Here is a 16112-nt window from a genome sequence, read left to right as displayed (position 1 = left end):
ATGGTGATGATGGGCCTGGTGATCCTGATGATTTTGTTACGGGATTTGGAAGCAACTCCCTGGGGAACTCCGATCTGAAGCCCAGCCGACTCCGGATCCCACACCAAGTACCTGCCAAAAATATAGACGTGCACGGTCTCGTAGAAAAAGAGACGAAAGATCTGCAGAAAACATGACGGAGACCGGCATTGTCCTGTTGTGCTTCTTCTGGTTCCTTTTGTGTTACAAATATTCACTTGAATGATCTCAATAAAACCTGAAACCATTTCAATAACTCCAGAACACTTACGGTACTCATATTAAAGACCTAGAATAATTACGATGATATTTCGAAACTATTCCGTCAACACCGGAAGGACTCCGAATCTCCGATACTTCACCCAGGAGTGTGTCGGGGCACCCTCAACTGACTAAATTTATGGATGTCTGGATCGAAGATGCGCCCTTCAATGACACTAGATATGAAAATCTTTTCAGTTGTCTAAAAAATAGGCGGTACATGGAGTCATGCGGTTTTATTTAGACTTGTACTTGAGCTTCCTCGGCGCCCGAGGTCGCGACACAATTACTGGCGAGATCATCTATGATTCCTCATTGACGATTGGCACCCAAGCCCTGCTGTCAGCCTGGCATCGCTATATTGCTTGGCTGATGCAACACATAACTAGCAGAGTGGAGAGGTGCGCCTTAGTTCCCGGGCGTGACGATGCCGAGAACATTGTTGTATACATATTGTTTGAGGAAGTGATGCAGGGAACAATGTCGAGTGGAAACCATGACCTCCGCATTTGCAATTATCTAGCACCACACGAGGGCTCCCTTGTTTTAACAGACTCAAAATCAACACAATGCATTATGTCTCTCATTGTCTCGCTTAGACCCCTATTAGGGTCCGATGTCGGCTGGTTTTGGAGCCCAATAGAAGCGTCGACAACCCCATGCCACCCCCTATGCACAATGCGCCGAACAGGCGAGCCGGCACCCCATACCACGTTGGATTTCAGGTGTGGGATCGGCATAGCAGCGACTCCGCCGGAGGCTCCATCTTTCATGCGACACATAGGATGCTTGGCGGTGGGTCGCCTTCTTTCACAAACCCGTTGGTTCCCACGCGGAGAAGGCCCAGCGCTGCCGGGAAGCTCCAGCGATGTTGCATTGCTAGATGCATGAAGGGTGGAGAGGCGGGTGCCGAAACATGCGGCGGCCAAGGGAAATAACAATGATGAGGCATGCCTGCCGCGCCCCGACCGACGGCAGTAGAGTAGGGTTTAATTTAGTTTAGTTTAAATTTCATTCAAACTTTTGTAAATAAATCTAAATTTGAATGAAATTTCAAAGTTTGTTTAATCTTGTTTGTTCAAAATATTTTGGGAATTTTCTTATAGGGATTGTCGGTATGGGCAGCCCCTCCCAAAATAGAGGGGACAGGTGTGCCGGCCCGTCAGAGATGCTATTATATTGCGTGGACTCGCTCCAATGAGAGCGTAAATCAAAAAAAAAATTGGCGGGTAACATAAATCAGACTTCAGATTGCCACATCCACGGCTTGGGGAAATCAGTTTGTTGTTCGCTCGGTGCCAATTAATCTGGGTTCGCACGGTTCCCGCGCGTGCATCAGCTGGAATCACCGGCGCATGAGCAGTTAGGGAAAAGCAGCTGGTGACGCATGGGGGGTCTTGTTTTGAGCAACGGGTTCCGCTCGAAGAAGTTTGCCGGCCGGAGCTCGAACCCGCCGCTCACCGTCGGCATCACCGGGAAATCATCCTGGTACGGTATGTGGTGGATGCCCACCGTGTACCACAGCACGATGTCCTCGTTCTGTAATCTGTATCCCCCTGTCCCTCCCGCTCCAGGCGGCCAGGCCGTCGTCGCCGGTGCTCTGGTCAGCGTACAGCCCGGGCGCCCACTTCTCGTCCCTGTTGTACGGCGTCACCCACAGCTGCTTCTTGCTATAGCTCGCTCGCCGCTGCGGGTAGTCGTCGTCGTCCAGCATCGACGCTGCCGTCGCGCCGCCTGGGACGACACGGTAGCCGACCTCGTTGCCCATCCTCGTCCTCTTGTTCGGGTTCACGATCAGCAGGTCCGCGGGCGCCGCGTTCACGTCCACCTGCGCATCCGCCTCTGTCTCGGCCACCTCCCGGGGCACCGTCCAGTAACTTTTCCGTGGCGTGCCGGCGGTGTTGTGCCTGGTGGTGATGATGTTCTTGACGAAAGAGTTGTTGGTGCCGTCGACGTCGAGGTCGAGATGGTAGGTGACGTAGTGGTCGTGGTAGACGGCGAGGGTGTTCTCCGCCACTAGCGTGCCGTGCGCGTCCTGCCTGATCTGATCGACGTGCGTGTAGTCCGTCCCCTTCACCTCTAGGAGACCTGTCAGAGATACCTGCAATGGCAACGTATCAAACACTACACTACACACCGCGAAACTAGTTCTTCTCTTTTATTTATGATTTGCTTCGAAGCATAAAGCGAGGCATGCATACCACGAATTTGATGGAGCCGCTCGTCTTGAACTCCCAATCCAATATATAGTCATAGTTCCCGCACGACACCACCATCCTCACAACCAAGCTCACATCAGGCGATCAGCCGATCCAAGCACATCAGACCATATATCATGCGCGTAGAGCGGAAATGGACAATCGGGCTGATGTGGTTACCAGTCGGTCGGGGAAGCCGGCCTCGGTGTGGCGCCACGCGACGTCGCCGGCGTACCGCTGGAATACGCAGATCATGTTCTTGTTCTCCACGGGCTTGCCGTCCTGGCCGGCGTAGTAGCCGTCGAGGTACGCGGCGTTGGCAGGGCAGTCGGCACCGGGCTGGAGCGGGAATGCCCAGAGCCCCAGGCCGTACTCGCCGGCGTCCAGGAACGTGCGGTAGTACCACTCTTCCGCCGGGTCCATGTACGGCACGAAGACCTCCGACACGAACCCGCGGTAGAGAACCCTCCGCCGTGCGCCGGCCTCGGCGTCGTAGATGGAAGCCAGTGAGATGACCGTGCCGGCGCGCATGTCAAAGCCCACGTGAAACTCCCAGTTGGCCCACCTGTGGTATTTGCAAAATGTATGTGAGCTAGTCGGCTGAGCAGGTCACTTACCGCCAAGGTGCTCATCTTACAGAAAGTTTAAATACTATAGTAGAGTCCGCGGTGGGGCTCCTGCGGCAGACTTATATGTTAAAACTAGCCATATACAATGGGGTGGCGTTACGAGTGTGGCGTTTTCGGGGGTGTAAATGAATCGGATCAGATGGATTTCGCTCATACCATATACTTTATTACATATTTTTCTTAGATTCGAAACGGAGCGGATATTAACCGGTTTCTAATTTGAATGCGGATATACCAAACTGCAAATTCAAATCGGAAACAGGGCGGATTCGGACCGGAAACAAAAAAATATTAGGATGTATGCTCATCGGTTGATAGATATAATTTTTACAAACCTTGAGAGGGATTTGAACTTTTAATCTTACGTAGTTAAGAAAAAAGAGACACAATTTATGCTAAAACTCAAGCATTGATAGAATTTAGAGCTAAACATACTCGCCATATACTCGCCAAATAAATTATGTAACTCAATAGCTACTAACCTTGTCAGATTGGCCTTCGCTCTTGACTCAAAATCGGATTATCCGGTTTAAAATCTTCGAATTATCTTAATTAAATTTCGGATAATTCATATCGGCATGCTATTTGCTATACCATATCCTATACCGTATTCGGAGCACCACTTCAGAATCGAATATCCTTATCCTCCGGATTCTTTAAAATCGGATATGAACACCTTAAAATGGATTCAGGACAGGTTTCGGCACGGAAATTATCCTATCCGTTTACACTCCCAGGCTTTTTGGAGGCCAAGCTACACGTAGCTCTTTATTTTTAAAAACTTAAATTCGTATTTTGAAGTTTTCAAAAAATCTGAAATAAAATTCTAGAGATAGCCAGTGATGCATGCCACAAATGGTGCAAAATCTCAATGCAAACTAATTTGTGTTATAGGCTACACGAAATTGACAAAATCGTACAAAGTTAGTAGTCTTGAAATGTGTACTATTCACTATAAAATTCGTCAGAATTTGTTATTTTTCCAGCCTAGAATGTAAAGTAGTTTTGTATTGAGATTTTACACCATTGTAGTATACATCATTGATTATCTCTAAAATTTTGATTTGGATTTTTCAAAATTTTGAAATACGTATTCTAAGTGTTTGAAAATAAAGGGCTACGTGTAGCTCGGCCTCTGTTTGATGTTTACTGTGACGTTAGGCTTCTCTCATGTCTGGCATGTAGGATTTTTGCTTAATTGGAAGAGAGAAAGAAGAAAGAGAAGGTTTTCTTCCTTTAACTAAGGGATGACCTCTTATTTCATAAGAGATGACTATTTTCTCCATTGTACGACTTGTTTTCTCTTAGCTACACAATTTTCTACTTAAAACAATTAATTTTCAATTATTGTAAGAGATGACAATGAAAAATAATGCATTATACCCCTAATATTTACCGTCTTCTCTAGATGCGTGGACTACTAAGAGAAGACATGTCTTCTCTACTATTGTACATGCTCTAACATGCTAAAACTAACATGTGGTAACTTATTACAAAAGATGTTACTGGCAATAGAAAGGCATGCAATAAATTCGTAGAAACACACACAAGTGAGATCTAGATTTTAAATAATCGCCGATTTATATCCAATTGTCAAACGGATTATGAATCGGCTCATTTTGAGGTACAAAACATTTTCATCTTGAAATTAGATTGCAATGTGTCAATGTTGTTATTTTCCTTTCTACACCTAAACATTTTCATCAAGAAAATTCGAGTTTCTACCAAGATGTAGATTATCTAATTTCAAGAAAAGTCGAGTTTCTGTCAATGTGTCGACATTGCCACCGAGGGTCATAATTCAATCAAGAAAATGCTTCTTTCAATTTGTTCAGTAATGGTCCAATTGGATTGAACGATATTCATATGAATCTATATTTATTCTATTTCATTTTTTCTACATAAGTGCTGTTGGTTAATGTAACTAGCTCATCAAAGTTTCTATGACCTTACATGAGATTCCTAGCAAGTGTTAACTCATGAAAAGTCGAGTTTCTACCAAGATGTGGATTATGTTTCCTTGTATTACAATCACAAGCAAAATTCAGGTGATACATTTAAGGAGTCACGTTTGTATATTTCTATATTTTAAATGTCTTGCATTGCAAAGAGGCCCTCAATTCGATCAAGTGTGCCTTTGGTTGGGACTGCATAGACCCTAAGAGCGCACATCTTCTCAACTTTCTCGCTCACATGTTGTGCTAATCTCTCCGTGGGGCTTCACCGACCACAACTAGGGAAGTAGAAACACACTTTGCAGTTGGATGGAAATTTCTTATGGCATGAATTATGAGGGCAGCTATATGCCATTGCCACACCCCACAAATAAACACAAAGCTAAAAAATGATGAAATATGATGAAATATGATGAAGAAAAATTGCCCAATGCATGCCACTGCCTCATTGGGGCCCATTACCTCTTTGTACAGAGATACCTTTCATTCCCATCTAGTAGCATCTGTATGTTGGAGGTACACAACTCATCACTCTCCGTTCTTTTTTGTTTTCTCTCTCTTTGCTCCCCTTCCCCTCTTTCTTCTACATTTCTCTGCCGAGGATGCGGCCTCCCGTGCAAGAGACTACTTGGTCTGTACGGAAGCGAGTTGCAGGTTCAGGTCTGACATCCAAGCCTAGTGGCTTGCGCGGAAGCGAGTTGAGGATAGGCGTTGGCCATACCCTTTATGTGCAAAGAATGTCCTGTCTTTTGCTTATCCAACAACATACACAGGAAAGTTACTACTGACCATGCATGTTCAGCGGTGACTATCCAAGTACCTGACGCAAAGATTATCAATGACCAACATCTATTAGTTGCCTGCCAGCGATTTGTCACACCACTAACAAGCCCTTGGGACGGCGATGACCAGGCCGGACAACGCATGGCGAAACAGTGCTGATCGGCGATTGCTTGTTAAGCTCCTGTCAGTGATGAAACACCGAGCAATTGTATAATGCCGAAGTGAATCCTTCAGAGTACAAATTGATGGCGCTTAATAAACCCACGAGTGGTGATGCACAACACTTATCGACACCTTAGTGCAAGGGTCGGTAACATGGGGTTGGTTGTGTTTTTTTCGAAATGGGAGCATAGCCCCAGCCTCTGCATCAATTGATGCACACAGCTTTCTTTATTAAATCAAGTTCAAAGTATGCGGTAATTTAAACGATTACAATCATGGATCGGCCAACGTCGATACATGGATCAACCATAAGAAAATGAGACACATAAAGAAACTATCCATTTGATAATCTGTTAATGTGTCGCCATCCAGTAGCCCGGAAAAAGCAGTCCTGAGCAACCATCAACAGCCGGTTGCATCCAGAAGCCATGTGCTCCCGCTGCTCCTCCGGGAGAAGGAACGCCCATAAGTGAATCCAGTGCGCAGCTCGCCGAATAACCTGCAAGAAATTAGTAGATTTTTGTTTATTAAAGACCATGTCATTTCGACTTGTCCAAATGGACCAACATAAAGCTGCAATACCAATACGTATGCGAGCCTTATCACATTTGCTAACTATTTAACCAGTTACCAAACATATTATTAATACTAGTTGGCGCGGGTATATTAAAAGCAAAATACACCATACGCCAAACAATCTTTGCAAACGGACAATTGAGAAACAAATGATCAACGGTCTCGTTCGAGTCACAGAAACAACATTTTAGACAGCCACTCCAATTTCGCTTTGCCAAATTGTCCTTTGTTAATAAGACTTTATTATGAAGGAACCACATAAAAATTTTGATTTTTAACGGGATTTTCATCTTCCACAAATATTTACGAAGAAATCTAGTATGCCCATTCATCAAGTCTAGATACATAGATTTAACCGTAAAAAGTCCTGATTCATTCAGGTTCCATATAAATTTATCCGGTTCCGGTGTTAGAGTCACAGTGATTAATTTTTGGCACAAATCCAGCCATTCAATCCATTTGTGATCATTTAGACCCCGCCTAAAACATACATTAATGGGGGTTTGATTAAGAACCGTCGATACCATTACATTTTTATGTTGAACAATGTTATAAAGGGAGGGATATTGTTGGGCAAGAGGCACATCCCCAAGCCACGTATCCTCCCAAAACCTTGTCGCTAATCCATTTCCGACCTTAAAAACACCTCGCGAAAAGAAATCTTGCTTAACCCTCATTAAACCCTTCCAGAATTGCGAATCTGTAGGTTTAGCTTCTACCTGAGCTAAAGTCTTATTCCGAAGATATTTATTATGTAACAATTGTTGCCATACACCATCTTCGGTAAGTAATTTAAACAGCCATTTGCTAAGTAAACACTTATTTTTTAGCTCAAGTACCTCAATTCCTAAACCCCCTTGATCCTTAGGACGACAAATCATATTCCACTTTGATAGACGATATTTCTTTCAATTTTCATCTGATTGCCAAAAGAAATTAGACCGAAAGAAGTCAAGTCTCTTTCGGACCCCTTTTGGAATCTCTAAAAACGATAACATGAACATCGGTAAACTTGTTAAAACTGAATTAATAAGAACAAGTCTATCACCATAAGATAATAACTTACTTCGCCAGCACCCTAATTTAGCAGTGAATCTATTTTCCAACGGATTCCATTCAGCATTTCGCAGAGTTCTATAGTGAACAGGTATACCAAGATATTTAATCGGTAATGCGCCAGCTTGGCAACCCATAATTTGCATATATAGTTGCTCCATTTCCTTAGCTTTACCGAAACAAAAGAGTTCGCTCTTGTGAAAATTTATTTTTAGGCCTGATAGTTGTTCAAAAACACAAAGAATTAATTTCATATTTTGCGCTTTTAACACGTCATGCTCCATGAACAGAATGGTGTCATCAGCGTATTGTAGAATCGATAAACCTCCGTCAACTAAGTCAGAAAGGAGACTCCCAACGTCCCCTTCTTCTTTAGCACGATTAATAATAATGGCTAATGATGTCTACGCCCCCTCCTTTTCCTGTAGACAGTGTTGGGCCTCCAAGAGCAGAGGTTTGTAAAACAGCAGCAAGTTTCCCTTAAGTGGATCACCCAAGGTTTATCGAACTCAGGGAGGAAGAGGTCAAAGGTATCCCTCTCAATCAACCCTGCAATCACAAAGCAAGAAGTCTCTTGTGTCCCCAACACACCTAATAGGTGCACTAGTTCGGCGAAGAGATAGTGAAATACAGGTGGTATGAATAAGCAGTAGCAACGGCACCAGAAAAGTGCTTTGCCTAGGACACTAAACAAGCAGTAGTAACGCAGCAGTAGTAACGCAGTAAAACAGTAAACAAGCAGCGATAGCAGTATTTAGGAACAAGGCCTAGGGATCAGACTTTCACTAGTGGACACTCTCAACATTCATCACATAACAGAATAGATAAATGCATACTCTACACTCTTGTTGGATGATGAACACATTGCGTAGGATTACACGAACCCTCAATGCCGGAGTTAACAAGCTCCACAATATTCAATGTTCATATTTAAATAACCTTAGAGTGTATGAAAGATCAATTCGACTAAACCAAGTACTAACATAGTATGCACACTGTCACCTTCACACTATGTAGGAGGAATAGATCACATCAATACTATTATAGCAATAGTTAACTTTGTAATCTACAGGAGATCACAATCATAGCATAAACCAAGTACTAACACGGATGCACACACTGTCACCATTACACCGTGTAGGAGGAATAAAACTACTTTAATAACATCACTAGAGTAGCACATAGACAAATTGTGATACAAAACACATTGCAATCATAAAGAGATATAAATAAGCACTTCACTATGCCATTCATAACAGTGAATAAGTATTCTGTGAAATATAGCCTAAGAGACCCACACGGTGCACACACTGTCACCTTTACACACGTGGGACAAGGAGTCTCCGGAGATCACATAAGTAAAATTCACTTGACTAGCATAACGATATCTAGATTACAAGTATCATCATATGAATCTCAATCATGTAAGGCAGCTCATGAGATTATTGTATTGAAGTACATAGGAGAGAGATGAACCACATAGCTACTGGTACAGCCCCGAGTCTCGATGGAGAACTACTCCCTCCTCATGGGAGACAGCAGCGTTGATGAAGATGGCGGTGGAGATGGCAGCGGTGTCGATGGAGGAGCCTTCCGGGGGCACTTCCCCGTCCTGGCGGCGTGCCGGAACAGAGACTCCTGTCCCCCAGATCTTGGCTTCGCGATGGCGGCGGCTCTGGAAGGTTTCTGTGGGTTTCGTTGAACGTGATAGAGTTTTCGCGACGGAGGCTTTAAATAGGCGGAAGGGCAGCCTCGGAGGGGGCCTGGGGCCACCACACCATAGGGCGGCGCGGCCCCCCCTCTGGCCGCGCCAGGGTGTAGTGTGGGGCCCCCAGGGCTTCCCTCTGGCGGCTCTCGGGTGTTCTGGATGCTTCCGGGCAAAATAGGAACCTGGGCGTTGATTTCGTCCGATTCCGAGAATATTTCGTTACTAGAATTTCTGAAACCAAAAACAGCAGAAAACAGCAACTGACACTTCGGCATCTTGTTAATAGGTTAGTTCCAGAAAATGCACGAATATGACATAAAGTGTGCATAAAACATGTAGATAATATCAATAATGTGGCATGGAACATAAGAAATTATCGATACGTCGGAGACGTATCAGCATCCCCAAGCTTAGTTCTGCTCGTCCCGAGCAGGTAAAACGATAACAAAGATAATTTCTGGAGTGACATGCCATCATAACCTTGATCATACTATTTGTAAAGCATATGTAGTGAATGCAGCGATCAAAACAATGTATATGACATGAGTAAACAAGTGAATCATATAGCAAAGACTTTTCATGAATAGTACTTCAAGACAAGCATCAATAAGTCTTGCATAAGAGTTAACCCATAAAGCAATAATTCATAGTAAAAGCATTGAAGCAACACAAAGGAAGATTAAGTTTCAGCGGTTGCTTTCAACTTGTAACATGTATATCTCATGGATATTGTCAACATAGAGTAATATAATAAGTGCAATAAGCAAGTATGTAGGAATCAATGCACAGTTCACACAAGTGTTTGCTTCTTGAGGTGGAGAGAAATAGGTGAACTGGCTCAACAATGAAAGTAAAAGAATGGTCCTCCATAGAGGAAAAGCATCGATTGCTATATTTGTGCTAGAGCTTTGATTTTGAAAACATGAAACAATTTTGTCAACGGTATTAATAAAGCATATGTATCATGTAAATTATATCTTACAAGTTGCAAGCCTTATGTATAGTATACTAATAGTGCCCGCACCTTGTCCTAATTAGTTTGGACTACCGGATCATCACAATGCATATGTTTTAACCAAGTGTCACAAAGGGGTACCTCTATACCGCCTGTACAAAGGTCTAAGGAGAAAGCTCGCATTGGATTTCTCGCTATTGATTATTTTCAACTTAGACATCCATACCGGGACAACATAGACAACAGATAATGGACTCTGAACTTCACATGTGTTGCCGTCCCCACTTTCATACCATTGCTGCGAAGCCCAGAACACCAAGCAAGTCCCTCAACAGCGCGGAGACTTAAATCTCCATTAGCTAGACCTCTGATCCGGCCTTCATGATATTCTCTTCTTCTGACTTCACCATGGACCAAAATGTCACTTGATATCAACACAGAACAGAGCTTCGCGTCGCTCCCTCCAGAACCAAACGGCTGGAATAAAAACATGGGTGCGCACAACCGAATACTACCCGATCCAGCAAACTCCAGGCAAAAGATGCACTGTTACATTCGCCGGGCGCCTTCCGGAACTCAACACTCCGGCCAGATCAAGAAGGGCAGACCTCTGGAAGCTCTCCATCTTAGCGCAAGAGAAACCCTAGGACCACCACCTTCAAACTGCGAAACAGACGAACATGCCCCCTCGCCGCCATCTGCTAGCCAGCGAAAACGAAGGAGGAATCGGTGAACGCACCATCCGAGACCCACGCGACCCAGATCGAAGATCGGGCCTGCTACGCCACGCGGTCTTGGACGCCCGGTACCACACTGTGCACCTGGTAGCCTTCCCGGAGAGTGTTGAGATTGTCATACGGGATTCGGTGGACTAGCATCAGCTCCCCGTCGTTGTCCACTAGCCTCGTGGTCCGATCGTACAGCTTTATTACAGCACGATCGCCTAGCTCAGCCGCCGCCACCAGCTGCGGCGTGTCTGCGCTGGTGTCCACCACCATGACCGCGGTCTCGGTGACGCAGTAGAAGCGGCCGGCGAACGACAAGGATGCAACGACCCCCGTGTTGATGGGGTAGTGGACGATCAGCCGCGTCCAATACTTGTCGCCAGGCTTGGCAGTGACTAGCCAATACTGGTCGAAGTGGAGGGTTACGGTGGAGTCGTCGGCGAGACCGGCGCTATACACTCGACGAAACTTGATTGAATACCCGCTAAGTGGTCGGTCGTGGCTGCCCGTCAGCGTGGTCGCGTTGGGGAGGCTTGTAAGCTGCCGGGTGAGAGGGTTGAGGAGGCGGACGTCGTAGGTGCGCTTGTCACACAGCACGAGGAGACCGCCGGAGGTGGAACCGAAAACGTACTGGTAGCGGAGCTCGGGGAGGTCCACCAGGATGCGCTCCCCGGTTGAGATGTTCATGAATTCGCGGCGCTTCCGAAGGGCACCCAAGGTTCGAGGGAGCATGATCCACCGACGCGGGTGGAACCGGCGGTCCAGGCCACCGTGCGCGTGCGGCGACGCGGTGGATCGCCGCCACGAACCGCATACCGCGCGGAAGCGGAGGTAGTCGGCGATGTCGATCGCCAGGACGCGCTCGGCGATGAGGCTCGCCGGCCCGGCAATCAGGTTCGCCCAGTCCCTCCTGCAAGCCGAATATATAGCAGGTGAGATGAGAAACATCTTCTCGACACAGATCGAGGGGAGGGGAACATGAACTCGACGTACCAGTTGGAGTGGGCGGCGGTCGACCCGGAGTGCTCGCCTAGTAGGTCGGCGATTCGTGCACGCTTTTCTTGCCGGCAAGACGCCAGGGCAGTGGTCGACGGCGACGCCATGTTCGGCAGGACTCGTGCGCCGTCGTGCGCCTGAATTCGCTTTTTTTTACCTCGAGATTGGGGGTTGAATTCCCTGGTAACAGGGCGAAGGGTAAGATGGTGGTTATCATTTTATGGGCCAGGTCCGTGATGCGACCGAGTTCGACAGGAACTCCGTCCCGGAACTCTTGTCGAACAATACAAGGCGGAACATTGTTGAATATTGTCACCGGTTCTGGCCTTCTGGGCTATGAGTACTCACCAATACCCAATGCAAAATTGGGATTGCCTATGATCGCAAATCAATTGTTTTCTTTTTCTTATTTGCATGGAATTTTTTCTGCGTACGTAAGAAATGTTTAACAACTTCAAAGCTGCAATAACTTACGAAAAATTAGGTAACGTCATACCAAGTTGTGCGTCACTATTGTGTTACCATCCTACTTCGACCAGGACCCAAATGAAAGGACAGAATTTGAGAACGAGGAAGACGCCGTCGGAAAATATTAAAAGTAGAAATTAGAGATGGGGCACTATCTTTACCTACTAATAAAAGAAGTAAAATTTCTCTTCTTTTTTCGTCCGTTTTAAACTTGCCCCAATTCAACAACATTGTTGTTTGGTCAAGAGACAATGACCAGGAAGGAATTATGCTGCCAACATGGGAGTAACTCAGATGAGGGTCCATTGAGACGGATGCCAAAAAGAGATGACTACCAAATCTATGGAAAATACTACTGCCTCTGAAAATAGGTGTTTAAACAGAGGAAGTAATTTTATTAATAAATCCACAAATAGATCAGGTTTCCCATCCCGCCCAACGGCAGTGAGGCGAGCCGGTAGAGGGGAAACCGATCTACGAAGGAGGCGGATGTGAAGGCAGCGCTAGGTTTAGGAGGATGCGGCGGTTCTGTTACGAACGAAGAGTTCAATCCATATATTCTAACATCATTTAATAGAACATGTCTAAGGAAGAAACCAAACTTGGTTATATATAATAATGTTAACTCATCACACTAGAGAAAAACAATCTTGACTTTAAGGGTTTCATATAGCCACACATAGTTTAGACTCCAGAGCTACACAAACGAAGCACCCTAAGCACTTTCAAGATCTGCAGCCATGGTCTGTGCCGCGTGAGAGAATATAAGAGTAATCATCTGCATGGAAAACATTTTAATAATATTAAGATAGCCTTCCACTGTTCCAAATGCCATGGTAATAAAAAAAGATCAGAAGCCCTATAAAAGTAATGTGCTGCAGGAAGATTTTACTTTCCTGTTTCAAAATACCTGCATTTTTCACCTTATACAGTAAAATTCAGTTATATTTTACCAATATTTTCTTTTTTGTTGTCAGTTTGGATATATTTAGAATTTTAGATGGTATCGTTAGTTTTTTCATAGTAAACATCATTATAAAACTAAATTTCCATACCTTTCATAGAGGTATTAGTAAACAAAGTGAAAGTACAACTTTAGAGAACATGCACAAACAAAGATGCCAAATATTTTGAGATGTAGGTAGTTTCTTGTCCCTCAAATCCAAGTTAAGTACAAAGTGATGATTTCCCTTATCAAATAAGACTTATAAACCTTACGGGTTACAGTAAATGGATAGCCACGTAATCAGATGTAAGATCTTACCGCCCAAACTGCAGTTCCTACAAGGCATCCTGTCCCCGTCTTAGGCCAAGGATTTGCCTGGTGGAAGTGTGAGGAAGAGAATAAGTTTGCATTGTATAAATTCAGGTCAAGCTTCCAAAAAAAAAAAACTCCAAGTTTCAACAGAAGCATTATCATTTAACCATAATAGTAATAATGTAAGACCAACCTTGCAAATATAATAAAATTTTGTGGCTTTAGTATGATTTAACCAAAATAGTAATAATGAAAAGACTTTGGCAAGATACAGTAAGAATACATGACTCACGAGTTTGGCGAGTCGGACGGTGATCAAAAGATATCTTCTCCATGGCTATGCCATTAGCCACAAAGAACTGTGCTAACACTTGAACTCTTTCATCCTCCTTGGGACATTTTATCTTGACCATTGCAAGGTTTTTGCAAGCAAATGAACTTACACTACGGGAGAAACTCCATGTGCCGACGGCCAGCCCATGTGCCGACGGCCAAATGTCGGGGCCGTCGGCACAGCGGCCCTCGTCGACCGGCGACGGAGCTGACCGTCGGCACAGCACGGCCGTCGGCACAACGCACGGTACACCGACGGCCACCCTCGGCGCAACCGCGGCCGTCGGCACAGCTAGGTGGAGCCCGAAGGTCACCGTCGGCACATCTGGAACCGTCGGTACACGATCTGACAGGAGGGCCGAGCCGTTAACCTGTCACGGCGCCGTGCTTTGTGCCGACGGTAGCCCACGGCGCAACGGCGGCCGTCGGCACGACAATCGTTGCTGGGTCCCCCTTGTGCTGTGCCGACGGTGACCCACGGCACAACGGCGGCCGTCGGCACAGCCAATTATGCACATTTTTTGGTTTTTCCTGTTTTTTTTTTATCAAAGAGATAATTATTACCCATATAATTATTAATCCATATCATTTTTTATTTATTTATTTCTCACTGCTATTTTGGCGAACCCCTTTGCGAGAAACCTATATATATGTATAAGGGCGGTATAGAACCCCTTCGCCAGAAATCGAACCTCGGAGGGGGTGAATGGCCCACACACGATACAAAATACTTAAGACCCACACACGATACAAAATATTTAAATAACTAGACTCACACACATACCAAAGCGCTTACAGAACTAGACCCACACACGAACCGAAACAGTTAAAGAACTACACCCACACAGAGGAAGCAAAACACTTAAAGAAACTACACCCACACACATGAACCAAAACACTTAAAGAACTAGACCCACACACAAACCAAAGCTTTTAAAGAACACTGGGTCGACACATGACCCGCTAGACACACGGACTCGACACACACATATTAATCAGAGAAGTCGAAATCTTCATCCTCGGGGTGTCCTGCGAAGCGGTGGTTGTGAGGTTCCACAACCACCGTTCATCATTCTCCCCCCATGTCGACGCCTCTCCTTTGGCGTACTCTGCTTCAACCTCGGCCTTCCTCTGCCGCTTTCCCGCCCTCCTCTCTCTCCTGTACGTCTGCTTCTCCTTCCAGAATGCGCGCGTTGCCTCGACGTCTCCGGGATGGTCTCTGCGCCACTGTGCCATGAACTGCTCGTCCGCCTCGGTGGTATCAATCCGCCGCTGGCCAGCCCTGTACCGCCGCGCTTCACCCTGTGAGCGAAGTAGTGGCTCAGTAGAGAGACTCTGAGCTTCCGTCAGAGACCTGACCTCCGGGAAGTTCATTTCGTGGCGCGGCCGGCCAAACCTCCAAGCCGCAACGTCGTATGCGCGGGCAGCAGCCTCCTTCGTGTAGAAGGTGCCGAGCCACACACGCGTACCACCGGCGGTGATTTCAGCCGCGAAATGTCCCGCAGGCCGCAGGCGAACGCCGATGAAGCCCGTGTTGCTACGGCGACGAGGAGCCATCTCAGCGGCAGCTCAGCTCAGAGGATTTTGTGGTTCTATTGGATGAGAGAAGTGATGAAGGGAGAAATGTTGCTGGTGCTGTTAGTGGAGAAGCCATGGCTATATATAGGCCGACGAGGGGCTGAAACGGCGGGAAAACATGGCGGGAGAGAATGGGCGGGAAAGGGTGGGCGGGAAAAAAGGGCGGGAGAGAAGCAGCGGGAAAGGGTGGGCGGGAAAAAAGGGCGGGAGAGAAGGAGCGGGAAAGGGTGGGCGGGAAAAAAGGGCGGGAGAGAAGCAGCGGGAAAAGGGTGGGCGGGAAAAAAAGGGCAGGAGAGATTCTGCATGTATAGGGGGGAACTCCCTCGGAGGTGAACCGTAGAGAACCTTGGGATCATATGGGATGATACTTGTTTCCACATGTACCTATGACCTAAGCAAGCTCAAACGTAGGCATACGCCCACCGGGGGACCCCCGATGGGATGCAGTCAAAG

At 46.0% G+C, this 16112-nt stretch overlaps 1 long non-coding RNA gene and 1 pseudogene across 1 annotated transcript; both read right to left on the bottom strand.

Moving 5' to 3' along the window:
- Positions 1–1501: 1501 nt before the first annotated feature.
- LOC127328656 (primary amine oxidase 1-like) lies at positions 1502–12129 on the bottom strand (annotated as a pseudogene).
- Positions 12130–13168: 1039 nt separating this feature from the next.
- Positions 13169–14182, bottom strand: LOC127330074 (uncharacterized). The gene is made up of 3 exons (XR_007869112.2): positions 14041–14182; positions 13755–13811; positions 13169–13268 (listed from the first exon to the last, which is right to left on the bottom strand). It is a non-coding gene; the product is annotated as an uncharacterized lncRNA (long non-coding RNA).
- Between the last annotated feature and the right edge of the window lie 1930 nt (positions 14183–16112).

Source organism: Lolium perenne, chromosome 2, assembly GCF_019359855.2.
Source record: "Lolium perenne isolate Kyuss_39 chromosome 2, Kyuss_2.0, whole genome shotgun sequence".
NCBI lineage: Eukaryota > Viridiplantae > Streptophyta > Magnoliopsida > Poales > Poaceae > Lolium > Lolium perenne.
Note: the sequence above shows the minus strand (reverse complement) of the source record. Positions and strands in the feature narration are given on the sequence as shown.